A 16,409-nucleotide genomic window follows, 5' to 3' on the forward strand; every position below is an offset into this window, starting at 1 on the left:
CCTGCTAAGTTGCTTCAGTCATGTCTGACTCTGCGACCCCATGAACTGTAACCTGCCAGGCTCCTCTGTCCATGGGGATTCTCCAGGCAAGAACCCTGGAGTGGGTTGTCATGCCCTCCTCCAGGGAGTCTTCCCAACCCAGAGATCAAACCTGCGTCTCTTACGTCTCCTGCATTTGTAGGCGGGTTCTTTACCACTAGCTCCACCTGGAAAGCCCTATAATCACCCTTAATGACCATATTTTTAGCAAGCACCTCAAAACTCTTCCAGTCTCTACCTCATTGCAAAGAGTTTTCCACATGCAAAGAGCTTTCCACATGCTAAGGCATTTATTACATCACCCTGCTTCTTGGTGCCAAAATCTGTCTCAGTCAACTCAGGCTGCTCTAACAAAATATCCTAGACTGAGGCTTAAGCAGACATTTTTGTCTCACAGTTCTGGAGACTGGGATGTCCAAGATCAAGTTACCAGGATATTCACTTCCACATTTCAGCCATTCTTCTTGGCTCTCAAATGGCCACCTCCTCAAGGCACCATCCTCAGGACCTCATCTGAATCTAATCACCACCTGCCCCCCACTCCCCAATACCATCACATGGGATGGGGGATAGTTAGAGCATCAGTCCATGAATTTAGTGTGGGACACACATTATCCATATACCTTCTATGCCATAGATAGAAGGTTGGGGGAGATAAGATTTCTGCTTCCAAAGATCTGAATTACCAAGATATAACCTATTTGGAGAAGTCAAAAAAGACTTCCCCCAAAGAAATGATGCCTGAGCCCGGATCTGAGAGATAAACAGAGGTCAACTAAAAAGAGCATTCGAGGCATCTGGCAGTTTCTGCAGATACTGTATAGCAGGAAGCAAATGTGACAGATTCAAAGCCTGAAGAAGGCCATTGTAGCTGAAGTAGAAAAAGCCCAAGAAAGCATAATGAGCAGAGTGAGGCTGGAGACGCTGATGGAAGCCAGGCCAGTCCCAGCTTTGACCATCCTCGTTAAAAAGCTGTCCTTACCACTGAGCCACCTGGGAAGCCTGGAATGGGGATAAAGGGAGACTGAAAAGAATCACAAGGAGAAGGTCGAGGAATGAAGGGCTTAGAAAAATAAAGTGGCACATGCTAACGATTGACATGCTTCAAAATGTGCCAAGGGCGAACCATAGGGTGACACCACTTTTGTACAGAATTATGAAGCAACTCTGCCCAAAGGTTTGGTAAGCTACATCAAAAAGTAATAATAATTAGACAACTGAAAGGATCTCAAGAGAAACAATTGTAAATGTGCACTGGCAAAGTCTGGAGACCAAATAATTTACCCTGCTTTTTGCTTTATCTGTGGGGAAATTAAAATAATTTCCACCTGAAATCTGTAACAAGCTATGATACTCGTCCTATCTCCATTCCATATTGAATGCCATTTACAAAGAAAAAAATGCATTTCCATAGTCTACATATCATTGGTAAGGACATGCCTAATGTACTGGAGCAGGAGGCAAAGCATGAATTCAAGTTATGTTTGTTCAGACCTTTTTATACTCGTGAGGATAATTCTAGTGTAATACAAAATTGGATTTGCTCGCTTGTAAATATAACCTATGTATTAGCAATTTATGCTGTGATTGACCCAGATCGTGGCTTTTATAAATAGCCTGCACTGTTTGGTATGAAGTATACCCTGCACCATTTAGTACCTCGAACAAGTCAAATTCTGCAACCCCTCCACCTCCCTATGTGGGCGCACGCGCGCGCACGCACACACACTCACACATATTCTTACATCCATCTTGCAAATGCTGTTAAATGAAGATTTGCAAGTAAATTTCAGTAAACTGTGACAGTATCTTACACACTGAGATGAGAGCCTCACCTGGCCCTCCATGATTGCTCACACTCTAATTTTTCCATTTGCAGACCTTGGGAGATATAGGGAGTTGGGTACAGTCTCTTCTCTCTCAGTAGAGAGAGGGAGATCAAAGTCAGCAGATGGCTGGAGACAGCGCCATGGAGATATACAGATAAGAATTTTACTAATACAGGGATATATAGAAGTTGACTACCCCTTAATAGCAGTCTGTACTTAAATGTGCCTCAGGTAAAAGGTCTTAATAGGTAATCTTCAAACTATGCAGATTTTTCCTGGGTCTCATCATTAATAATGTAAATTTCCCTATGTTCATATTTGTGTCAGTTTATTTCCATTTACTGACCGGTTCGTTCTTGAAGTATCAGTATGCCAAATGTGGGTTCCGTACCTGCTGGGGGTCAGTGCTGAGTGCTGGTCCTCACTTTGGTGGCCTTTGCTATCCAAATCTGTGCTGTCAGATGCTGCACGGGCCACATGTGGTTGCTGATGGCTTTAAACATGAATAGTCTGAACTGAGATGTGCGGTGCCTGTGAACTATACCCTGGATTTCCAAGACTGGTTACAAAAATTCTATGCAATATCTCATTAATAATCGTGTTGAATTGATGTTGAAACAAAATTATTTTTGATAGACTAATTACATAGACTTCTAAAATTAATCTTAACTGCTTCTTTTTATTCTTTTAATGTGGCAACTAGAAAATTTAAAAATACCCGTGGTGCTGAGATTTAAATAAATAATCACCCATCTAATGGCAAATTGTAGTAAGTACCATGAAATTCAAATATCCGCCCCCCTCATCAAGCATGTCACTGGTGAGTTGAAGAAGTTAATGTTTCTTCCTAGAGATATGAAGTGTAGCAAAGTACAATGAGGTTGGTAGCCAGAGAAACCTGGCTTTGAATCTAGCACTCACTAGCCATGCGGCCCTAGACAAGGTTTTGAATTCCCTGAGTCTTGATTCCTTCATCAAGTAAACACCCCACAGGGTGTTAGAAGGATTAAAGAGAATGAATGAACGGGTACCTAGCTCAGATTCTGACATATACCCACTGCTCAAAAGTAGCCCCCATTGTTTAGTGTGTGCGTGTGTGTTTCACCACGTGTGCGTGGAACAGGTGGGTAGCACCGGCTGACTTTGTATTAATGTCACCACTGTCAACCCACGTGACATCAGTGGTGATGATAAGCAGTGGCAATCGCACATGGGAAAGGCTCCCACCAGCAAAGTTTTATTTAATACAGGCTCTCTTAAGCCTCCCTTGATTATAAACCATGTGAATCTCCAGCCCAGGAAAGCTCTAGCTGGGAATTCTAAGGTAGCTTGCATACCAGTGACACGAGAGAGGTGACCAAGGCGTGAGTCCCCCTTCTCCCTGTGTGACTAAGGCTTCCACAACCTTAGCCATGACCTTTGGTTAGCAGTTCTAAAAGTATAAAAATGTGCCCTGAAACAGTTATTGAATGCAAATTTGCCATTTGCTGATGCATTGGAAGTCTCTGATAGCACTCTGTACTTCTTATAGACTACAGAGCCACCTTCACACTGCTCGAGGTTGACTTACCAACCAATTAATCGAGCAAAAGAGGAAATCTTGAATAAAGTCTCAATGTTATGAAATCCTGAATCTGATTTGTATCTCTTATGACCGTGGACAAACTTACCGAAATTCAGGTCAATTTACCAAGAATTTACCCTTCATTGTTTGTGTACTTGAGAATTCACTGCATCTGTGTCTGACTCTTTGTGACCATATGGACCATAGCCCACCAGGCTCCTCTGTCCATAGGATTCTTCAGGCCAGCATACTGGAGTATATTACCATCTCCTTCTCCAGGGGATCTTCCCGACCCAGGGATCGAACCCACATCTCTTAAGTCTCCTGCATTGGCAGGTGAGTTCTTTCCCTCCAGGCACCTCCTGGGTTCATTGTACCTACAGCCAATCCAAAAGCGAATTTTATTCTGAATCCATTCTTCCTAAGGCATATTGGCCTCATCTTCCCCTTACCCTTACTCCCCAAAAAGAATGATAGATAGGCATGAATCAAATATAGGCATAAAAATATGCATGCATATATTAGTCGCTCAGTCATGCCTGACTCTTTTTGACCCCATGAACTGTAGCTTGCCAGGCTTCTCTGTCTATGGGGGATTCTCCAGGCAAGAATACTGGAGTGGGTTGCCATTCCCTCCTCCAGGGGATCTTCCCAACCCAAGGATCAAATCCACGTCTCTGGCACAGCAGGTGGATTATTTACCATCGCAGCCACCAGAGAAGCCCATATATATGTATAGTATTGTTTGGAACAGACTTTTCCACATTTCAACAATGATTTATGTGCCTCTGAAACACACTAAACTATTACTGACATAGAGATTAACCACCTAATGTTCTCAGGGGAAAAACGAGTCCAGAACCTAACTTTAGTCCAGCATAATACTTCCTCTGGGCTTCCCAAATGGCATTAGTGATAAAGAAGCTGCCTGCCAATGCAGGAGGCACAAGTTCAGTACCTGGGTTGGAAAGATCACCTGGAGGAGGACATGGCAACCCAATCCTGTATTCTTGCCTAGGAAATCCCATGGACAGAAGAGCCTGGTGGGCTATAGTCCATGGGGTCGCAAAGAGTCCGACACAACTTAGCAACTGAACACGCACATACTTCTTTCTGCCCTCATGGAATTGGGCATAATGTTCTCTCAGTCATCAGACCCTTTGATTTTCTCACTTATTCCCTCCACTTGCAAAGAAATGTCCAACCTCCCTCTCACACAGCCCCGTGCATCCTTGCTTTCTCCCTCCCAGCTACCCTGGGACCCATTTTTGTGGCAGACTTGCTGATCTAGTTGGTGAGCATCCAAGTATGTTTACCAGGCAGAGGTTTGCTGGTTGTATGGGCTACCATGTGTCAGAGGTTACACAGACACCCTTGCGTTCCTTCTTCCCTTTTATTCATTCAATAAACACATGTGGAATGCCTTCTCTAACCCAAACACTATTTCAGTGGCTGAAACAAAGCAGAACCTAATCCCTTTCTTTGTGGAATTTACATTTTCTCTGGGAGTGATTCTCAACAAGACAAATAATGAAAACACTGCGAATCTCAGATGATAAGTGCTAAGGAGGAAAATCGAGCAGGACATGGGAGAGTCAGAGGTGTTGCATTTTAAGATGGGACAAAAGAGGTCAGTGTCATTGAGAGGTGGTGTGATAACCTAGACCTGGATGCAGAGGCAGGCACCCTGCTCCCAGCTTCTCCTTGACTCTATTCCTTCATGAGGCTGGCTAGAGAGTGACGCAAGCTCAAGCTTAAATCTGTGGAAAACATCTAAGCTGTGTGCTCCCATTCTAGCATTTACCAGAGGGCTCCAAGCCTACCAAATTGACAAATTCAGCTCTGCGTTTCATCGCCTAGAATTCCCTTGGGAATTTCCCCAATGTAGAGGTTATTAGCAGGGCAGGATTTGAGAACCGCTGGACTTCCAGCTCTAATAGTTCTCAAATAGCATGAAAACAACACTCACACCCTCTGGCAACAGTTTTCTCTCCATCTCCCCTAAACCCCTTCTGAGGCAGGAGTTCAGATTCCTAATATAAAACTGTGAATTGTGACTTCTGCAGGCAGGCCTGGCTTTCTAATTCAGTAAAGCATAAAAAGGAGCAGTTCCATGCCATTAGAGACGAATAATAATAATAATCACTTGCTTTTATTGATTCTCCCCCCTCTTTTTTTTGTACTGAAAATCCTATGCTTTGGCACTTTTCTAAAAATTTACATAGACCATTTTATTTAATCTGCTTCCCTGGTGGCTCAGATGGTAAAGAATCTGCCTGCAATGCAGAAGACCCAGGTTTAATTCCCTGGTGAAGGGAATGGCTACCCACTCCAGTATTCTTGCCTGGCGAATTCCATGGACAGAGGAGCCTGGCAGGCTACAGTCCATGGGGTCTCAAAGAGTTGGACAGGACTCAACGATTCACACGTTCACTTTTCACAAAAATTCAGTTAGGTCTGCAAGTAATTATCCACTTCTTACATTTGAGGAAGCACGAAGAAGTTAAGTCACTCGCAGCTAGCCGTGGCCAATCTGAAATCCGCACTAGACAATATTTGCCTGGAATACTGGAGAGTGGTGATTGAAAGGTTCTTGGTGGCCAAGTTGCCCACGCATGCTTTGATCCCTCCAGGTTCCCATGGCATTGTTCCTTCCTCTTCTTTCTCTTCTCTTTGCTTCCCATTCCTCTCTTTCCCCTTCATTTCTGGACCAGATGTGGACTTCACATCCTTGCTCTCCACAGTTGTGTTCCCTCCAGTCCAGGACCCTCTCCTCAGACTTTCCAGAGGACAATACCTACTTCTCTAAGAAGCAAAAATCCTCCGGAAAGTCTTTTTAATGCTTTTTCCTAAACACCAGTAATAAAGAGATAGAATATAGAGACCACCTCCTAGGGCCCTTCCTCCCCATCACCTTCTCTTTTCTCTCTTAAATCCTGTAGAGGAAAAGCTATTATATCTGGTGGCTCGGACGGCGAAGAATCCACCTTCAACGCAGGAGACCTGGGTTCAATCCCTGGGTTGGGAGGATCCCGTGGAGGAGGGCATGGCAATGCACTCCAGTATTCTTGTTTGGAGAATTCCATGGACAAAGGAGCCTGACGGGCTACAGTCCATGGGTCACAAAAGAGTCAGATATGACTGAGTGCCTAGGCACACATAGAGAGATACTGGGGAGGAGGGGAAATTATGTTTCCTTCTCCTTCCTAAGTTGTGCAGCTGAAGCCCCATTGGTGGGACTGACAACAGGTTAACCAAAAAAAAAAAAAAACAGAAAAGTCTTAGCACGTGCATCCTGCATTCATGTGACATCCAGTGGTGAGTCACTGAAAGGGATGGTTAGACTGGGCTCTCTACACCCAACTTAGTCAAGGTAGAGGTAGGGGTGATAAGGGGGAGAAAGGGCAGTTATGTAAAAGCAAATGACTTTCTGGAAAATCAACAGGCCCTTAGCAGAGCAGGTAGGAGAGATGATCATTTGTACAGGGGTCTGGGCGGGGCAGCTGAAGAGATTGTAGGGTTGCCCAGGGAGGGGAATCATGACAGTTTCGTTCTTTGAGGGAGGCTCTGCTTTTAGGCAGATAAGAGGTTTCAGGAACTCAAATGCCTTCAGCTCAAAAATCACTTCTATGCCAAATGGCATATTTTGGGATGGCCAGTCCTGATCCTCTTTACCGTGTAAATGTTCAAGAAGAAGCTTCTATCTGATAACCCAGGTGTACCGCAGTGTCTCTGGATGAGGGACAGTGCTGGTGGGGAGTCCCTTGGCCACTGAGAGAGAGAAAGTCTTACCTCTGGCATTTATCTCTCATTCTTCATCCCCTCCGAGGCTGCTATCACCAGTCCTACCTGGAGGGCACCCAGGCTGAAAAGGTCTTGGGTGAGAGATGAGATGTCAGGCTTTGCAAAAAGGCAAGAGAAGAGAGATGCTAAGAAATTATTCATGGCTAAGGTGGGCCCCCTAGGTCACTGGCCATTCCTAGATCTGTAGGTTCCTCCATGCAGGTACATTCTCAGCCCTTCTATTCAAGGATCTCACAATCCAGACACATCTAACCATTCATTGCCTTGAAAATATTTAACCTTCTCACTTACTGAGGTTTGTGGGAGGTAAATTGAAATTGTTGGTATCAGTGGAAGCAGATCACAATTACACTCTGTTCTGTAGACAAGAGTTGCTCAAGCCTTGGGACTGGATGCAGCTTTGGCGTTTTTACATTAAAAAGTGCTAGTAGAAGCGCAACGTGATATAAGGCAAGTTTATTTGAATTTTTGTTTTAAAAAAGAAACTTTCTCTTTGCCACCCTTTGCCCCCTTCCTTTTGCTTCCAATATCTCTGTGTGAGATATGAACCACTTCCAAACGTGTTAAACTTGAAGCCCTACTTAGTTTCTCAGGCTCATTACCAAGGACTTAAAACCTCTCTATTCATTCGACAACAATGGTTTCCATGGCAATTACTGCAACACGTGACATTCCCTGCAGCGCTGCTTAAAAATGCACCAGCAGAAATGGCTACACATCAGCTCGGTCCTTAGGAAAGGCTAGACTAGGTGGATTTTCTTCTCACGGATGCTGGCCTTGAGAAATTAATAATAATAATGATAATAATAATAATAATAAGTCAGTTGATCATTTTGATTTCTTTGTACAATATTGATTTTCTTCTCCTTTTATTTCCACCCATCACACCTGTGAAGACATCATTTCTTGCAGCAAATCATTTGAATTGCATTTATATAAAGGTAGCTGGGGTGAAGACAGAGTGCTGATAATTCCTATCATCCCATCACCCCTTTCATCACTTTCTGACTCTTCATTCATTTTCTGTAGCCCTCTCCCCTTCTAACAGACATAAATTCTGAAAGAGTAAGTAGAGGGCCAAAGCAAAAACCCAGACGGAGCAGAGAATCACCTTCTACACAGTCTGTCTGCCCTTCCTGCCTCCCACCAAGAAGTCAAACAAAATGTGCACTTAAAATGCACCCACAAGAAATAACTCATCCAACGAATACACTCATCAGTGAGGATACCTTTCGTTGAGCACAGGTGAGGTGCAGGTACCATGGCAAAGAGCTTTGCATTAATTACTTCATCACCATCCTGTGAGATCTGTATTTTCAGCTCTGTACAAATTAAGAAATGCATGCTCAGAGAGAAAGAAATTTGTTTGAGATCATGCAGCCAGATGAGTCAGAACTGTGATTTTTTTTTTTTAACCCAAATTGACCTGGCTCCAGAGCCCGTGCTCTTGAATTAATTGATGAAAAGACTCATTGTCTCACTTAGATTTGAGAGAAGATAGAATGGGGAAAGTACAGTCAAGAAGAGGTCCAAGCTGTTATCTGAGTTCTTGGACAGGCCCCTGTACACTTGCTGGCACAATTCTAAACCAGTCTCTGCAGTCTTATCCCTTCATTTTCTTGGGAAATGTTACAATAATGGTGATATTGACCTGCTTCCCTGGGTTATGTAACAAGAGACTGTGAAATAAACAATAGGGGAGAGTTTGGAAATGCTTAGCGGCAGTGATGCTGATGACTACCATCAATATTGTTTATGATGGTAGTGATCATAAACCCACAGGGAGAGACATATGCAAAGGAAAGACAGAGGGGAAACAGAACAAGAAAGCTTTAAAACGAATGGGAAGAGGGGCTTGGCCCAGAAAGAATGAAAAATGTAATCCAATCAGCCTCATTCCGTCAAGCCCTAAGCAGATGTGTTGGACAAGAAATACAGCTCCTGATTCTAGCTTCTGGAAGCTTCTGGAAGACCTGACTCTAGAGCAGACTATCTGGGTCATTCCTGACTGTTTCCAGTCCAGAAATACATACGGCTCTGGAAGATTTTGTGCATGTGTGTTCACTTCTTCACAAGGAAGGATTGCGGACATAGAGGTTTCCTTTCAACAAGCATTGTAGGGATGCAAATATCAGTTTTCTTCCGCTTGGGAGCCCATTTATGTAATCATTAAATAAGGAGCTACATTAGCTTCATATTAAGGTAATAGCTATGCTTATCTAATTTTGCATTTACTTTACTTAAGCTAAGTCCTTAATGATGGATGATACCTTTAATTAAAGGTTGGCAATTAATGAAATGGTTGAGGTTACCATGCTTGACTTTATGTTTATGTAGTAGAAATGAAACATGGAGGACCTTTGCGTCATCTTCTCCTTTTCCTACACTTTAGAAGCTATTTAAAGGAAAACTTTGGAATAATACTCATCCGTGTATTTTTGTGAAAAGCATTATTTAGTAAAAAAAAGAATGGGATTTTATTTTAAAACTAGAGAGTCATGTAATACTTCCAACAAACAGATGAAGAAGAGTGCGCTGACTTTAAAATTCAATAAAATTGGTTTGAATCCCAAGTTGCCATTTACAGATCAATTAAATTTTGGCAGATGTCACTGGGTGAGTTCCCTAAGGATGCTGATTCTAAAATAGAGATTGGAATATGGGAGATTTATCTGAGAGTGCCCTCGGAATGTACATCCAGGGAAAAGAAGGAAAGAGCTAGAAGCAGGATTGAACAGAGAGAGAAGCTGAGATTTCCTGATGTCCCAACAGTTTTCAGCTGGCTCTCTAAGAAGCCCTAAAGCTGGGGTCACCCTCCAGAATGGTCCTGCTTTTAAGTGAGGGGACAGGCCCTTGTCATCCCCACACTGGTTAGTCATTGGATGGAGCCCACCTAGAGAGAGGCCATGACTTTGGACAATGGAATTCCTTTCAGCAGAGGCACAAGCAATGATCCACCTGCCAGAAGCACCCTCAACATCTGGGGAAATCCATTCTAGAAAGGGGATATGGACAGCACATGACAACATCTGAAATGATACATTGTATCCATCCATCCATCCATTTATCCAACAGGTAGTTATGGACCTGCTGCCATCTACAATCAGGGTACCCCGTGATTAAGTGACCACCAAACCAGACCAGGCCCTTACCCTCATGAAACTTTCACTCTGAAAGACGAGGAAGGGGTTGCACCAAAAGAAAACAAACAAATGATTACAAAGTGACAGGACTGTACAGAAAATAGAATGTAAGTTAGGGATTCTTGAGGGTTGAGGCCACTTTAAATATAGCCCCTTCAAAGGGAAAAGATTGAAGAATGAATAGACAAAAAGGGAGTAGAGAGGATGAGAGTGAGGGATTCACTTGAAAACACTGGGCATGAGATATAAGAAGGAGAGACCAGAGCTGCAGGAGAACCTGGTGTCCAAAAATGTCATTACTGTTTTCTTGAGATGTTGGCAAGGCAATTAAGTAGAGAGGAAGGAACACATGGGTCGGGAGAGCAAAGATAATTCAAGAAGCAATGGCAGGAGTTAGTGAAGTAGGGCCTGAAATCCAAACTAGCATCTGTTTCTGTAAACAGCGTTTTACATGCCACATCCACTTGACAACCTACTGTCTACCACTGCTTTCACGCTGCAGGATCAACCTTGAGAAGTTGTGACAGGGAACTTATGCCCACAGAGCCTGGAATTTTTGCTGTCTGGGACTTTACCACAAAAGTCTGCTGACTTCTGGTCTAGAGGACGGAAAACAGAAGTACAGATCGGGATGTACAGTGATGGAGAACAGAAGGGAGTTGCATTTTGATGGCTTCCGTTTCCTCCCATGACCAATTAAATAAGAATGTGAGGAATTGGGGGCATTTGTAAAGAGAAGTTTTGAAGTTCTTTATTTAGTGAATTTACCATCAAAGTGTAGTAGAATTCAAAGAAGTGGTATTGATTGCTCCTTGGAGTTCTGTTCATAAACCTAAAGTAAACTCAAGTTTTAAAAGGGACTACCAGTTATAATAAGTTTGTGCTTTGCCATCACTTCCTCTCTTCCAGCCCATAGCAGTGAGAAATAAAATATAAAAAGAATAAAGAAAAAATGGTTGATTAAGCTTAGGAAGAAGATAATCCTCTCAGTTTACTCAAACAGAGCAGAAAAGTAAGACAGTATTTGCAGTTGAAGCTGTGAGGCTGCTGGTAACTGGTCTAGAATCAGGCATTGATTGTTACAAATGTATATCCCTCAGGTTAGGGGATAAAATATGTTTCATTTCAGGCTCTCTTAAAGCTGAGATCCGGGCATATACATCAGTTAGGTTTAGCAGAAGAAACAAAATGTTCTAGAAATTTGAAGCATAGAGGAATTTAATACAAAGGAAATCACTGGTAAGTTGAAGAAGCAGCTTCTTAGGCTGGGTATCTTGGGATGACTTCCAGAACACCATGGGGCCAGCCACTAGGGGGCCACAACTTTAGCAACTTTGGGAGCTGCCCTAGGTAAGCAGCTACACACAACCTGGACATCAGGAAAATGTTAACTAGAAACTGCCTCAGGAAAACACTGCCCTTGCCAACCCATCAGAGACAAACAAAAGCTGCAGAAAGATTGCTTCTACCTCACTTGCACTTTCCTAATCCAGCATGTTTAATTGGCAGAATCTAAATCACATCTGAGAAAGAATTTGTAGCTTTCCATTTTTCCAGTAGTCGTGTATGAATGTGAGAGTTGAACTATAAAGAAAGCTGAGCACCGAAGTATTGATGCTTTTGAACTATGGTGTTGGAGAAAACTCTGGAGAGTCCCTTGGACAGCAAGGAGATCCAACCAGTCCATCCTAAAGGAAATCAGTCCTGGATATTCATCGGAAGGACTGATGCTGAAGCTGAAACTCAAATACTTTGGCCACCTGATGTGAAGAACTGACTCATTGGAAAAGACCCTGAGGTTGGGAAAGATTGAAGGCAGGAGGAGAAGGGGACGACAGAAGACTAGATGGTCGGATGGCATCACCGACTCAATGGACACGGGTTTGAGCAAGCTCTGGGAGTTGGTGATGGACAGGAAAGCCTGGCATGCTGCAGTCCATGGGGTCGCAAAGTGGCTGAGCAACTGAACTGAACTGAACCGAACCTCTCCGGATAAAAGGAAACAGCAGTGAAAGTGAAAGTGGCTCAGTGGCGTCCTACTCCTCGCGACTCCAGCGGCTGTAGCCCACTAGGCTCCTCTGTCCACGGAATTCTCCGGGCAAGAATACTGGAGTGGGTTGCCATTCCCTCCTCCAGGGAATCTTCCCTACCCAAGTATTAAACCACCCTGGCTCACATGGTAAAATATCTGCCTGCAGTGCAGGAGACTCAGGTTCAGACTCAGCACAGTGAAGTGTCATTACATGAACTGTTGCTGACCAGCGCCCCGGGGTCTTTCATTATAAAGAATTATGAATCTATTGAAATAAATAGGGGGAGAAAAACGTCCTCAGGGACAGAGGGGACGAAACTGAGTCAGATCATTTCCTGGGTCCGTGAATGATCTGGTGAGCCCTGAAATATCACTGTTGTATTTACATCTGAACAGTGACATGCATAATGTATTTCTGAAAAAGAGTCTGGGCCAAGGAACCACACTGCAGAGTCTTTTAAGAGTTCCTACTTGTAAGGCTTAAGTTAGATATAAAGGGAACCCAGAAAATTATTTTTTATTGGGGCAGTTTGGTGTCTATTGAGGTCCCTTGCATGTTTCTTTTTTCCCCTGGATGTCACTAGATTAAATCTTACAACTAAATTTCAGGATTCTTGGAATTTATACCATATCTCCATTGCCTTACAATTCCATCAGTATCCAAGAGTTTTATGTAACTGTATGTCTTCTTTTTTCTTAACATTTTGACTTTATTGGAGTTGTTGTTTGGTTGTAAAGTCGTGTTTGATTCTTTGTGACCCCATGGACTGTAGTGTGCTAGGCTACGCTGGGCTTCACTATCTCCTGGAGTTTGCTCAAACTCATGTCTATTGAGTCGATGATGCAATCCAACCATCTCATCTTCATTCACCCCCTTCTCCTCCTGCTGTCAATATTTCCCAGCATCAGGGTCTTTTCCAATGAGTCGGCTCTTTACACAGTTGATTTACAATGTTGTGTTAGTTTCAGATTACAACAAAGTGATTGCTAAACATATATTCATTTTTGTTAGGTTCTTTTCTCATATAGGTTAACACAGAATATTGGGTAGAGTTCCCCATGCGATATAGTAGGTCGCTGTCGGTATCTATCTTATATGTAGTAGACTGCATGAGTTCATCCCAAGCCCCTCATTTTTCCCTCCCCCTTATATCATATTACTCTTTAGGGAAGTAATCTGTACCAAACCAATATTGGATTCTCTTTATCAAGAAATCTACAGTCCGATGAAATAAGAGCAGAAAATAGATCATTATGAGTACATATACTTATATTTTTGTTGTTTATATTGATTATAAATACAACATGCAAACATCCTGCAGTATACAGATAAAATCTATCTGTAACATAAGTTTAAATCTGTAAATAAGACTCAAATTAAACAAGGAACAGAACATTCTGATTAATCAAGTATTTTAGACTTCAGCTGATTAAAAAGTTAAATAAAAATGCTTATTGAGCAGGGTCTCGCTGGTGGTCAAGACTCTGTGCTTCCAATCCCTAGTTGAGAAACTAAGAGCCCTCATGCTGAGCAGTGCAGCTGAAAAATTAGAAAGTAAAAAACTATTGCACCCCTTGTACATTTAGGGTGATGCTCAGTGTCACAAGTGATACAAAGAAGTATCAGAAAATGACTCTACTTTCCAAATTTTAGCTTATGTATTTTTAAATTTATAGAATATTTTATAAAAGCCATTCAATATTAAATATCTAATTGAAGTTTGACTCAGATTATTTTAAAAATTGCTCTGGATGTTCAGAGCAGAAAAGGGTTAATGTGGTCTGATCTGGTAAAGAGAACTTTAGAGAGATTCTGTGTTTTTAAAGAGAAATTGGAACGTTTTAAATGGTTAACATATAAATTGGGAAACACAAATGCAGAAGACATGTTTCATAGCATCAACTTCTTAGATAAAGGGTGTTTGTACAGGAATCATGGGGAAATAAGGTTACGTGGTGAAGGACTTGGATGTCAAAGACATTAACCCCCCAAGTAGGTATTTGGGGCCAACAGGAGACTTGGGGGCAGATAAAGATACTCTGAAAGCAAGAAAGTAGGACGAACTGATGACAAGATACAAGTAGGGTTGTATAAGAAAGACATTAGGGGCTTGAAATATTGTTGGTGGTGTAATATAGGGCCAGGCATGAAAGGTTATACCTCTACTCCAAAGTAAGGAGAAAAGTGAAGAATAAAGGTCTGAATAAGAAAAACATTAGAATCAACCAACAGACATTCATACTAATTATTAGCAGTGAGATGACAACAAGAAATAAAAAACCAGAGACTCCAGAGGATCCTGCGAGATTCAATTTAATTAGGAAAACTGGAGTATTTCTCATGAAAAGAGTGAAAAACCGGAAAGAAAGCTGTTGTATCTCAAACCAAGTATTCTGTATTTTTGAGGGATAATATGTACAAGCAACCCCAAAATTAGTAGCTGACAATGTGTATGTTCATGTTTTATCTCAAGCAATAGGTTTTTACTTTGTCATAATGCTAAGCAATGCTAAGCACATCTAATAACTTTTCCTAAAAAGCAACTTTGACAGTGGAAGGATAAATATTCAATAGGAGCGTAATTGTTCACCAGGTCAGGCATACGGTGAATGTTTCATTGAGCCAGTGCTCCTGATAATGGCGAGAAAGCATAAATAAACAAACACAAGCATGTGTATTACTCATTAAATCATCCTTGATGGGCCTTAGACACTGAATAAAGAGAATTTATAAAATGCCCAGTGTAGTTAAAGGGCCGACTCATGGAGGAAATCTTAGGAAATCCAAGCTTTGTGTTTAACTTATACCTCTCTTCTTGTTCTGCTCTGTTAACAAAAGTTGTTGGCCTTGGCTAATTGGTGTTTCAAATAGATTAAGGTAATGGACAAAACTTCATTGATGTTGGAGACTCATTCTGGTGGAAATGGAAAGAAATTTTAATCTGCACAGTATCTGATCCAAGGTTCTTCTTCTGCTAAGTGTGTTTTATTAACCATGTCAGGAGTTTTGCTTTTTCCATTGTGGGATCCATTCTACCACCAGGCAAAAGGAATACTCTCTCACTCTGTGAGTTCTCTGTCTGACCTAACATCAAGTAGCTACAGTCTATTCCAAGAATTGAAAACCTAGCTTGCCTCTGGTTCCTAAGATCATGTGTTTAATTTTTTCTAATTTATTTGTTCATTTGGCTGCGCCAGGTCTTGGTTGCGGCACACAGGATCTTTTGGTTGTGGCATGCAAATTCTTCATTATAGCATGTGGGATCTAGTTCCCTGACCAGGGATTGAACCTGGGCCCCCTGCATTGGGAGCATGGAGTCTTAGCCCTGGACTACCAGGGAAGTCCCATGCGTTTAATTTTTTAGGTCATATACATCCAATTAAAACAGATTCAGTGCAGAACAGATGATAAAAGGTGGAAGGCTCTCAAAGGACAGGTATTTACTTCAAGTTATATAAACATGGGAGGGAACAAAAATTTATTCCTGGTTTGTACTGGGAGTATTGGGCACTTTAAAATTCAACAACTCAGAAAACATCTTTCAAGAGAGCATCAGAGCAATCCTGTGACCCCTGGAAAGGTCAAGAATCATGGACAGACATTATCTTCCAGATCTGGAGGAGGAAATCATATCAAAGCAGACTTAAAATCAAAGCGAACATTTTATCAGTCTCATGAACTAATAAAAGGGTTCTGTATCTTGAACCCTTTGCAAAAATTGCAAAGGACAACCTTTCCAAGTATCTACCTGCTTCTTTATCTGACTAAGCCCTTTAGTCCCAGAGTTTTTCTGCTTCTCATGTGGCCAGAACTCCAAAAGCCCTGTCTCATCCCTATAGGGAAATAGAAACCAAATCAGGAGCTTCAAGCTGTAAGAGAAGCTAAAGGACTTGGAAGGTCAGATGATTAGGCATAGCTAACTGAAAGTTTCCTACCCATTACCCCTTTCTTTAAATTTTGTGGTTAACATGGCAGGAGAGACTACCCAGATTGATTT

Source organism: Capra hircus, chromosome 13 (assembly GCF_001704415.2).
Source record: "Capra hircus breed San Clemente chromosome 13, ASM170441v1, whole genome shotgun sequence".
Lineage (NCBI taxonomy): Eukaryota > Metazoa > Chordata > Mammalia > Artiodactyla > Bovidae > Capra > Capra hircus.